The sequence below is a fragment of the Garra rufa genome, chromosome 10 (assembly GCF_049309525.1).
Source record: "Garra rufa chromosome 10, GarRuf1.0, whole genome shotgun sequence".
Taxonomy (NCBI): domain Eukaryota; kingdom Metazoa; phylum Chordata; class Actinopteri; order Cypriniformes; family Cyprinidae; genus Garra; species Garra rufa.
The window spans coordinates 24,422,245-24,433,829 of record NC_133370.1 but is presented as its reverse complement, the minus strand read 5'-3'; the positions used below and the strand labels follow the sequence as shown (position 1 = coordinate 24,433,829).

Below are 11,585 nucleotides of genomic sequence, written 5' to 3'. Positions count from 1 at the left end.
TGGTCATGCAATGTGACATGCTTTCATTTCCTTCAGGCCTATAATAAATTTGTTCAAGTACAAAGTGGCTAGTATGGGCAGACTCCATCTGCAGGCATGTACAGTACATACCCTATACATATCAATGAATGTGCTATAGACTATCTAATTGAAATTTCGCAGGAATCAGAAAAAAGAAAATCCAAGAGGAGACGAATGCAGCGACACACTGAATCCAATTACTGTACCGTGCCCTTAAACAATATTACAATCGTAAGCTCACGCTGTGTCTGCTGCACATGTGGTGCTACCCTAACTTTTTTTTTTTCTAAATAAAAAACCCCTAGGCTGTTTTGCTGGTCTTAGCTGGTGTAAGGGTCAATAACATGAATTTTTATACATATACAACCTGAAAACATATGCACTTTTGACCATGTTCATATTAATAAAATAATATAATTATAGCTAATTATAATTATTTTATTAATTAAGAACTAATATCATTATAATTAATAATCAATTATCAATATAATTTAATACTTATCATTAATTAATTATTGATTGATTGGAAGAAAAAAAAATAGGGTACAACTGTCATAATTGTAACGATTCGGTGTGCTGGAGTGAACGAGACATGAGACAAGATACAAAACACGATAAACATTTAATAAAGTCTTCAAAAGAACAGGCAGGAACACGGAGGTAAATCCACACACGAATAACACGTTGACATTGACAAAGACCGACAGTGTACTGAACTAAAAGACAAGTGCAAAGTATTATTAAAAAATACAAGACATTCCGCACTGTGAAAAATCTCAGAGGATGTGATCGGAAGCCAAAAGTGACAACTGTGCTGGCCAGGAGGATAGTGAGAGAGGTAAAAAAGAATCCAAGGATCACCACCACATCCTGATGAATCTGGGCTCTGCTGGTGGCAACATCTCAAGGCAGACAGTCCAACGGACACTGCACACCGCTGAGTTCCATGGACGCAGACCAAGGAGGACAGATAAGGCACACAAAAGCCCGCTTGGCCTTTGCAAATGCTCATCTGGACACAGAAGAAGACTTCTGGTCTTCTGTTTTATGGTCAGGAAACAAAAATTGAATTGTTTGGCCACAATGATGTAGCCTTCATTCGGTGTAAAAAAGAGAAGCCTTCAACCCTAAGAACACCATCCCCACTGTCAAACATGGGAGTGGGAACCTAATGTTTTGGGGGTATTTTTCAGCCGGTGGACCAGGGAACCTAATCACAGTAAACAGCACCATGAAAAAGGAGCAATACATCAAAATTCTCAACAACAACATCAGGCAGGCAGAGGCAAAAATACCAGTGGAGACATGCAAAAAGCTGGTCAGCAATTATAGGAAGCGATTGGATGCTGTAATAGCCAATAAAGGCTTTTCTATTGATTATTGACAAGGTTATAAATAATTTTGGACATGTCACTTTTTGTTCAAATGTAAATAAAAGATGAATTATATTTTTTTCCACAATGATGCCATCATCTTATCATCTTCTGGGAGACGTCTGTGTCATTTCTAATCAAAAAAACTTGCTGGTTGAATAAAAGTAACTTTAAGTCAGAATTTGCCAGGGGTATGAATAATTTTGGGCTTGACTATATATATATATATATATATATATATATATATATTTTTTTTTTTTTTTTTTTTGCTCAGAGTTCTCATAAGTTTCCCAGCCTGACCAAATTCCTAAAACCTCTCTAAAACCAGCTAAGACCAGCTTAGATTGTTTTTAGGCAGTTTGAGCAGGCAGCTCTACTCTGAAAGCCTTACCTGCATGCATTTACCTCCAAAAGACAACTTTTACCTCAAAGACAAAGCCAAAGTATTGACTTTTTCACTTTAATTTGAATCAGTGAACTCGTTCAGCGGCACTCTTCACACTGTATCTAGAGATGATCATTTTGAGAGTTCAAGAGTGAACTGCAGAGCCCGAGGTGCTGGAATTAAAGTCAACAGTAACAGGTTTAGCATTCTCAAGAGGGAAAGCATTGCACATATGGGACAAAGAGAACTGATAGATGCCTTCAAACCAAAGGAACAAATTATGCTACTGCAAGCAGTAGGGAATATGTTATTAAAGCACATCAATAAAAAATGAAAACCTTTGGGCCAGCTGTTACATTATGAGAGCATATGAAAACCCAACGTAAATGAGCGTGCGAGAAGAACTCAACAGACGGCGAAATTGCGAGCCCTGTTTGCATTACGCACAGCCCTGAGATCATTGTGGCAAATGAGATCACCTGCAGTGGAAGGGACTAGCGAAAAAAAAGATATATATATATATATCTATATAAAAAATAAAATGTAATGAGGCTCTCTTGTTTCCTCACAGTAAGCGCCGCACAGATTTATGTAGATGTCCCATGGTAATACAGACTGCGGCGAGGGAAGGCTTTGATATCGCAGCTTCAGATCTTTATTTACCATGTGGCATTGTGTGATGGTGGGACCTCCCGACGGGTTTTGTGCTGCATGTTCTTTAATAAAATCCTGATGCGACTGAAAAATTATACTAACAAATAAACATCTCATGTTGACACCCTGCACATAATAGCGAGTCGAAATTCACAATCTGATATCTCAAGTGATTCAGTAGGGAAAGAGCTGATACAGATCTGTAAAAATTCAGGTCCCAAACGAATACAATACGCACTTTGAGCAGGCCATCTTCTGAGCGTCTTGATCTCAGTTTCGCTGTGTGTGTTTCTCCACCGTGTATATTCACAAACACGGTCCACAACTTCAGACTTTTACAGCCACAGCAGGAAATCAAGTGCAAATCATTTGCAGAGAGGAGGACAGGCAGAGAGGAGTTAATTATGGATCATTTGTGAGTTTCCAACTCTCTCTCTCATACTTATATTCATGCGTACTGGGTGTAGATCAATACTGCATTTAATGTGAACTGCTGTGCAAAATACCCATTTCATCTCATTCCACCCTTGTGGAAATGACTAACCTACAGAGAAATGAATGATAATGTTACATGTCAGATACAAAAATAGTCAGATTTAAAAGAAAAGTTGAACCAAAAATGTAAATTCAGTTACTTGTTCCAAACCTGAATGATATACTTTCTTTCGTGGAATACAAAAGACAAAATATTTAATAATTAGAAGAAATAATTATGGTTCACTAATTAGTCAAATTCTTGAATGAATCATTCAGACAAGTTCTGTGAACTGGATCAACTGAATCATTAAAAAGATTAGACTCAAGGAAATGATTCAATGATCAATCTGAATCCACTACTTTTCTGTTCGTTCATTTTAACGTTTTAGTTACTTTGTCATTTTTAATTTCTTTAAAGAACAGATCTGTAAAAATGCAGGTCCCAAACGACACAACACGCATCCAAGTTGTAAAAAAATTGCCTTCTGATCCCAACATTAGGACAGAGTAGACAAACTTTATTTGTAATGAAGTTCCAGACCGTGTCAGTAAGAACTTGGTTCTTTGTTCACTTAATTTTACTCTAGGGGATATCCCAACAGTTGGCTTGATACCGCACTAAACAAAGTACGTGCCTCTGGTACACATTCGTCTAATTTGGTTTCCAAACAAAATGAGAATCGCTGCATTCTAAAACTGACCTATAGTCCTTTGAGCAGAGAAATTCAAAACATTGTTAATTCTCATTGGCATATAATTAAAAGTGATTATCAACTGAATGGGCTTTTTCAAAATTTGCCTCTCTGTGGCTGCGTCCGAAATCGCCTACTCAATGAGTAGGTACTTAATTTCAATAAGTACTTACTTAACGAGCGCTAAAAGAGTACCTACTCAACAGCCAAATCTCGTTGAGTATGGATGCGTTCCGCCATGTTGACGTTATCACGTGACCTATGACGTTATAACAAGCGCAACATGAAATGATATGAGCGACGGATTTAATTCATCTATCTGTAAACATTTTGATGTTGATGAAATTTGCTTATTTTGGATTGATTGAAGTTTTTATATTTTTAACAATACTAAAATGACTAAAACCCCCAAATTTGTTGTCTTGAATATGTTAATGGGCAAAATTGTGCAAAACTAGCTTAGATCTGATTTGTTTTCCTTTTTCTTGCTGAATTTCTGTCCTTTCATCCCTGAAACTTAAAATAATAATACATAAATAACAAAAACAAAGGCAATTTTTAATTCATTGCGATTTTATGAATATTCAAATATATTTAATATTTTTTTTCTGTATCTAATCTTGTACTATGTACGCAAACCTTTTATAGTTATGTTTTCTGTCATGATTGTTCTTTGTTAAAGATACTTAAGTCTTTCCCTGAGTTTGTATGGAATTATAAATTCTGAAGTAATAATAATACAAAAATTGGAGCGACAGCGACACCTCATGGCATCAGTAACATGACAACCCTACCTAGTACGCTCTCCTCCATGTTTACAACATCTGCACAAAAGAGACGTCGATCAGTTGCTGAAAGATCTTACCTTTGGAGAAGACTGTTGATTTTACACTCGAAAAATTTAAGTATTACTATTTAGAAATTAAAATAACTTTAGAATGCATTGCTAGCCCACTCCAACACTTACCAACAATAATAATGATAAATGCTGACTAATAATTAATGATATTTTTAGTTAAACAAGCATAATGTTGTTGTTTTTTTCAATGAAGTAATGAATAAATGCATAGGCTTATGAAAATGTTATATTTTATTTACTGACAACATCAGGAAACATGAATAAATTAGTAAAATAATAAAAGTAACCATGAACATAAATAAATACACATGGAACAAAGCTTTATTAAACATATTGGTCTTCTAGTCTTTTTGATGAAGAGACCGCAGCAACTTCTGGTCCAGATGAGACAAAGGGCAGGTGGAGTGATGGAGGGTCTCATTTCCAGGATGCTGCTGTGGATTTCTCCTTTGTCACTGCACACACCAGTCTGCAGACATTTCAGATCATACAAAGATGCACAAATATAATACAAAAACTGTCATTTTAACAGCACAGTGTCATTAGATCTCTGTATTGGAAGTTACAAAATGACCAATCTTTATATTAAGTTTCGGATTTTACTTTTCCCCAAAAATGCTGCAGTCACCTTTCCTTTCAGGTCCTGCTCCACCACAAAACATCTGCAACAAAGGCACATAAATCAAGAATCAGAAAAGTTCTGTTATAGCTCTATTTGAAATGAATTTGAAGTTCAGTTAGGCCTACTATATGTATATGTGTTTATTTACATTACTTACATTAATGTAAAGCAGTGACAGTGAATTCTCACATAACGTCCATCACTCACTCAGATGTTTTGTGTTTTGTGTTGCTCTAGTCTAGAACATTTTCCTGTCATTTGTTAAATAGACATTTATTAAACGTCTTTAAAATGTATATGTTTTATGTAAATCCGCTTTTAAAGACGTGCGTGTGCTACCTGAAGCTTAATGTTCGCTATACGTCATAAAACATGTTTTAACAGCGAAATCACAAATATACTAACTATAGCATACTGTATAACATCTTGGCACCTTATGCAAATCAACAGTTTACGATAAAGTAGCTCAACAAATATGATTTTTAAGACAGGGAACCGTGTTTTGGTTGTAATACTCACATTTGTAAACACCCTCGCCGTGGTTCTCAATCACGTTCGATGATGACGTTTTGGCCTCCTGTGGACTCCTGGGATTGAAAAGTATCCATCGATGAAGACTTCAGGATCTGGGCTGAAGCAGTAGGACATCCGGGGATTTCTCGCCTACTCTTTTTTGAATACTGAGGTTTCGGACGTACTTCTTTCTTCACGTACTCTTTTTTTCCTACTATATAGTAGTTAAGTAGGCATATTCGGACGCACTTTAAGTAGACGTACGCCCGAATCTCGCGAGAATTAGTGCATTCGCCTACTAATTCTCGCCTACTCTTTTATAAATACTTAGGATTCGGACATACTTATTTGCTCGCCTACTGCTTTTCCCTACTAAATAGTAGAGAAGTAGGCGATTTCGGACGCAGCCTGTGTCTTTTCTAGAAGCTCAAATCTTAGAGATAGGCTGGTCCATGCTGATACTGCCACGCCTCCTTCAAGTAACCCTTTCCAATGCCCAAGGTAATTTTCCATGCAAAAGTTGCACTTCCTGCTCACATTACCTTAAACTCCAGTCTTTCACACACCCGCACACACGTAAGATATATAAAATCAAGCAATTGATTACATGTAAATCTACCCACGTGGTGTACATTTTGATCTGCCCTTGCCCATTGTTGTATGTAGGCAAAACTATCAGGGCATTACGAACGAGAATTTTGGAACATTTGAGTGCAATTAGGAGATGTGATGCAAATTCGTCTGTTTCCCAACATTTTCAACTAGCAAAGCATGCAATTTCTGGCCTGAAATTTCTGGGCATTGAAAGAGTTTTGCCAAAAAGGAGAGGTGGTGATTTAGATAAAAAACTGCTACAGAGAGAATCTTTTTGGATTTTTGAACTCAACAGTCTTTTCCCGAAAGGGATGAATGAAGAGATAAACTATTCATGTTTTCTGTAAGTATTTTTATTCTTTTTTAGAGATAAACATTGTTAACTTTTTTATAAAAATAATTCTGTTTCTACCTGTTCTCTGGGTCTGGGCTGAAGCCCCTCCCATTGCACCTGTTACCTGTTTTCTTGATTACCTACTGAGTATTAATTGACTGCATGTCTGGTGTTGATTCATTATGAGCATTGAGAATAGCTGGATGGCTGAAACGTCTGCTCTTGCTCTATTAAAATAATTGTTTCTTTTTGTTAAAGACTTTGTCTAGTTTTTCAGAGTGTGAACCATCTACAGTCTCTTCTTCACTTAATTTTACCACAGATTTGTTTACAAACAAGGGAAATTTTGACGCAGGATTTTTCAGAAAGATTGAAATTAAATATGTTGCTGTGCCAGATATATTGGATCCGACCAACATAGGCTGATTGGAAATACGTGCCTCTATATACATTTCTGCAAACCTGAAAAAAATTTACCTATATGTATGATCCACTGCAGTTTCCAGATGAAATTAACTCTAGAGGCAGTAAAACTTTTAATTCTTTTTCACACAAAGTATGATTTTCACACAGAGTTTTGATTAAAGTTTCTACTGCAGAATGTTGTATTATGGCTTCAAAACAATTTTAACATTCTGCACGATTTGAAAATTGATACTTTTGAACATTGTCGTCACATGTACAGCTTCATATCCATGTGGTTTCTACTGTAGTCAGTTTGCTCGGTAGCTCATGCGATAAAGAGCACTGGTACACTCTTAAAAATAAAGGTGCTTTAAAATGTTCTTCAAGTGATGCCATAGAAGAAACATTTTTGGTTCCACAAAGAACCATTCAGTCGAAGGTTCTTTGAGGAGCCATTTCTTTCTTACCTTTTTATGATCTGAAGAACTTTCTTTTGCCACAAAGAGCCTTTTGTGAAACAGAAAGGTTCTTCAGATGTTTAAGGTTCTTTATGGAACCATTTAGACAAAAAAGGTTCTTCAATGGCATCGTGAAGCACCTTTATTTTTAAGTGTACAAACAAGTGAAACTACCATTCGGTTAGGTTTAGGGTTGTATTCATTTTGTTAATTTTGACAGCAAATTTTGATTTAGTTTTAGTCATAGTCTTTTGACTAAAATGCCATGTAGTTTTAGTCATATTTTAGTCATCTAAATTGTTTTTAGTATTAGTCTAGTTTTAGTCGACTAAATATCATAAGATTTTAGTCAACTAAATCTACAGTATATTTAGTCTGCAAAAATCAAATTGGTTAAGTAATGCATTTGTTAAACATTTCTCTAAAATTATTATGTAAAACTCATTATGTAGGTTTCATATTAAGGTTTTATCATGACATACACAGATTTAACTGCTGTGATACGCAACATTAAATGAAACTACTTCTCATAAAGGAACAGGAACATATAGGCTATAATTATGCATTCTTTATAACAACTTGTTTACCACATTCTTCATTCTTTCAAGCAGACATTTTTCTATATAAATAAATATTGAACTCAGTCTTGACTCGATCAAAAGCAGGGAGTGATTTTCTGTCTTTCTTTAGTTGCTTGATTAACATCAATGCCACAGACAATAGCAACTAAATTACGCTGGTATCCCTTTAAAGGGGTCATCGGATGACCACTTTCCACAAGTTCATTTGATTTAGGGTCTTAATGAAAAGTCTATAATATACTTTGGTTAAAAATTCTCAATAGTAGTGTAAAAAAACCACCCTTTTACCTTGTCAAAATCAGCTCCGCAAAAAATTGCTTCTGGGTTACGTATGTAACCCTAGTTCCCCCCCAGCGTGACCGCGCTCTGAATCACATGTGTAATCAATCCAATGGAATTGCGTGACGTCACCGGCGTGATGACGTCACCGACCAGGAAGCTTAAAAGCACTTTCGGTGAGAACAACGCTAGCTTTCGAATGAGGCAAAGTCAATGAAGGAAGGAGCCACTGAGAGGGCTTGAAGGTCCCCGACCCTCTTAAGAGATGTGATGGCTATAAAAAAAGAAGTCTTAATAGTGAGAAGGCGATCAGAGATCTCTTCTAAGGGTTCAAATGGTGGCTTACTCAAAGCCTCTAGCAACACAGCCAGGTCCCACGTAGGAACGCGAGAGTGTACTGGAGGCCTCAACCTCAGCGCACCGCGGAGGAAACGTGTAACTAAGGGGTCTCTACCCACTGAAGTGCCACCGAGAGGGACGTGGTAAGCTGCTATGGCCGCCACGTAAACCTTCAGGGTGGAGTGGGTCAACCCGGCGGAGAGGCGGGCCTGTAAGAACTCCAGCACTGTACCAACTGGGCAGTTAACTGGGTCAAACTGGCGGTCTCCGCACCAAGAAGTGAAGACCCTCCACTTCAAGGCATACAGTTTCCTCGTGGAGGGAGCTCTGGACTGGAGAATGGTCTCAACAACCTCAGTTGAGAGACCGGAAGCTATGAACTGTGCCCCCTCAGGGGCCACACCCACAGTTTCCAAATCTCCAGGCAGGGGTGGAGAATACTGCCCCCCGCCTGTGAGAGGAGATCCCTCCTGACCGGAATCTCCCAGGGGGAGCCTAGGAGGGAAATCAGGTCCGAGAACCATACTCGGCCCGGCCAGTACGGGGCTACTAAGAGTAGTCGAACCCCATCCCGGCGCACTCTCGCCAGAACTCCCGGGAGCCCCAGGGGAGCTGGATGACTCAGAGAGAACCAGAGGGGACATTGCGCATTCTCTAGAGTCGCGAAGAGGTCCACCTGAGCCTGGCCAAACACTCTTCAGATCTGCTTCACCACCTCGGGGTGAAGCATCCATTCCCCGGGCCTCGGCCTCTGCCTCGACAGGATGTCTGCTCTCAAGTTGTAATGCCCAGGGATGTAAACTGCTCTCAGCGAGAGGAGTTTCCCTTGGGACCACACAAGGATCTGGTGCGCCAGCTTGTACAAGGGGCGCGAGCGCAGACCTCCTTGGTGGTTGATGTAAGAGACCACCGCTGTGTTGTCGGTGCGCACCAACACATGGCGGTCTCTTAGGTCCGGAAGAAAGTGTCTCAGAGCCTGAAACACGGCCAACATCTCCAGGCAATTGATGTGCCACCTGAGATGAAGACCCCTTCACAGACCTCGGGCCGAGCGGCCACTCATGACCGCTCCCCAACCAGTGAGGGATGCATCGGTCGCAAGCATGACACAGCGACACGGAGCTCCCAGCACCGGGCCCTGAGTCAAGAACCAAGGTTTCCCTCCACATGTCTAAGGCACGAAAGCATCGCCGCGTGACCTTGATCATGCGAAGCGGGTTTCCCCTCGGGGAGAACCCCTTGGTTTTGAACCACCACTGAAGGGGTCTCATGTACAGCAGGCCAAAAGGAATCACGTTGGATGCAGCTGCCATCAGACCCAGCAGTTTCTGGAACCGCTTTACAGTGAGTGACCAGCCTTCTTTCACTCTCGTGACCTCGGTGAGGATTGAATCGACACGAGCGGGAGACAAACGTGCCCGCATCGTGGATGATTCCCACACCACGCCTAGATAAGTGGTCCTCTGAACTGGAGAAAGTACACTTTTCTTGGCGTTTAGTCTTAATCCTAGCACTTTCATGTGTGACAGAACAACATCTCGATGTTGAACCGCCATCTGCTGAGACTGGGCTAAAATCAGCCAGTCGTCGATATAGTTTAGCAAGGGGAACCCAACAAACACACAACGTTGCCTCAACGTAGCCAACCTTTTAGCAACGTTGTAACAACATGGCTAAAAGGTTGTTGGTTCTACGTTGTGTTGTCAGGTTGTTACTACGTTGTCACAATGTTGCCATTCTACTACGGTTCAGGGCCATCTCTGAAAGTTGTGCTTAGGCTGTCTGGACAACCACTGTACGACATTTACTCGTCACTGTTCCAAAGCGCTTTTTAAATTTTAACAGACCGTTGGGCCGTTATTATTCTTCAAGCCAGGATAACGTTATGTGAGTATTGCTTTTTGATTTCTCTCAGATAAATATAAATATCCAAACAAATCCTTTAATTTTCGTGTCCAATGAGACATTTATTTATTTATTTTCTGTTAATGGAACAGAATATCTGATAATTCACATACCGAGTGTGAGTTTGCGGTCGGGTGTTAATGCGATCTATATTTCTTTCAGTATTCAGATGTCCTTCCTGGTGTTTGGTGTTGACCTGTGCCTGTCTACTGGATTCTGCGTTTGCCTCTGCCCTCTGGATTTGTTCATCTTTCTCACACTCTTTTCTCCCTACCGCCTGCCTTTGACGATCACTTGGCCTCCGTATTCTCCATCCAGAGTCCGCCTCATTGGCCGGTGACCGCTGTTTTGTTGTTTTACTTTTGTTTAATAAACGTTCTCAGATGCCTTTGCTTTTTATTTGTAATTTAATATAATTAAACTGACTTAATATATTTACATACGTAAAATATAATCTATATTGCATTTTCCTTCAAATGTAGGCTATACCTAACGTACTTATCCTTGATATGTATGAAATGTTTGGTTTGAAATAAAGTTTGATTATATGAATTTGTATGGCATTTTTACTCAAAGTTTTATTCAAAGTTTATTCAAAGATGTTAAGTCAAAAAGAACAATATTATTGGACGATTTTTAATATTAAACCGTATTTAAAAGATTTATAAACCTATCCCGTGCCTGATATAACACGCAGAATAGGCAATATTTATAATCTGGCATGAAAAAATACATGTAGTAAAAACGTCGCCTCCTGGTTGATGAATGTCGCCCAACAACGTTGCCACAGCCTTTTCGCGTCTTACATTTCCACGTTGTTACAACGTTGCGAGCACGTAGACGGCGACGTTGCCATTATAAAAATGGTACGTTGCACAGACGTCGCCACAACGTAAATGTGTTTGCTGGGAATGTCCTGGAGTTGCTGAGGAGCCAGAGCTGCATCCACACACTTTGTGAAAGTGCGGGGTGAGAGTGCAAGGCCGAAAGGAAGATCCCGATATTGGTATGCTTCGCCCCCAAAAGCAAACCTCAGGAGCCTCCTGTGATGAGGAAGGATGGAGACATGAAAGTAGGCGTCCTTTAGATCTATA

General features: G+C 39.4%; 1 long non-coding RNA gene across 2 annotated transcripts; it reads right to left on the bottom strand.

Annotated features, from left to right (window-relative positions):
* Positions 1 to 4,684: 4,684 nt before the first annotated feature.
* LOC141343509 (uncharacterized) lies at positions 4,685 to 5,953 on the bottom strand. Of its 2 annotated transcripts, none has more exons than XR_012356771.1 (3): positions 5,241 to 5,953; positions 5,090 to 5,123; positions 4,685 to 4,930 (listed from the first exon to the last, which is right to left on the bottom strand). It is a non-coding gene; the product is annotated as an uncharacterized lncRNA (long non-coding RNA). The 2 variants fall into 2 exon arrangements; XR_012356770.1 differs by having other exon boundaries at positions 5,603 to 5,953.
* Positions 5,954 to 11,585: the final 5,632 nt, after the last annotated feature.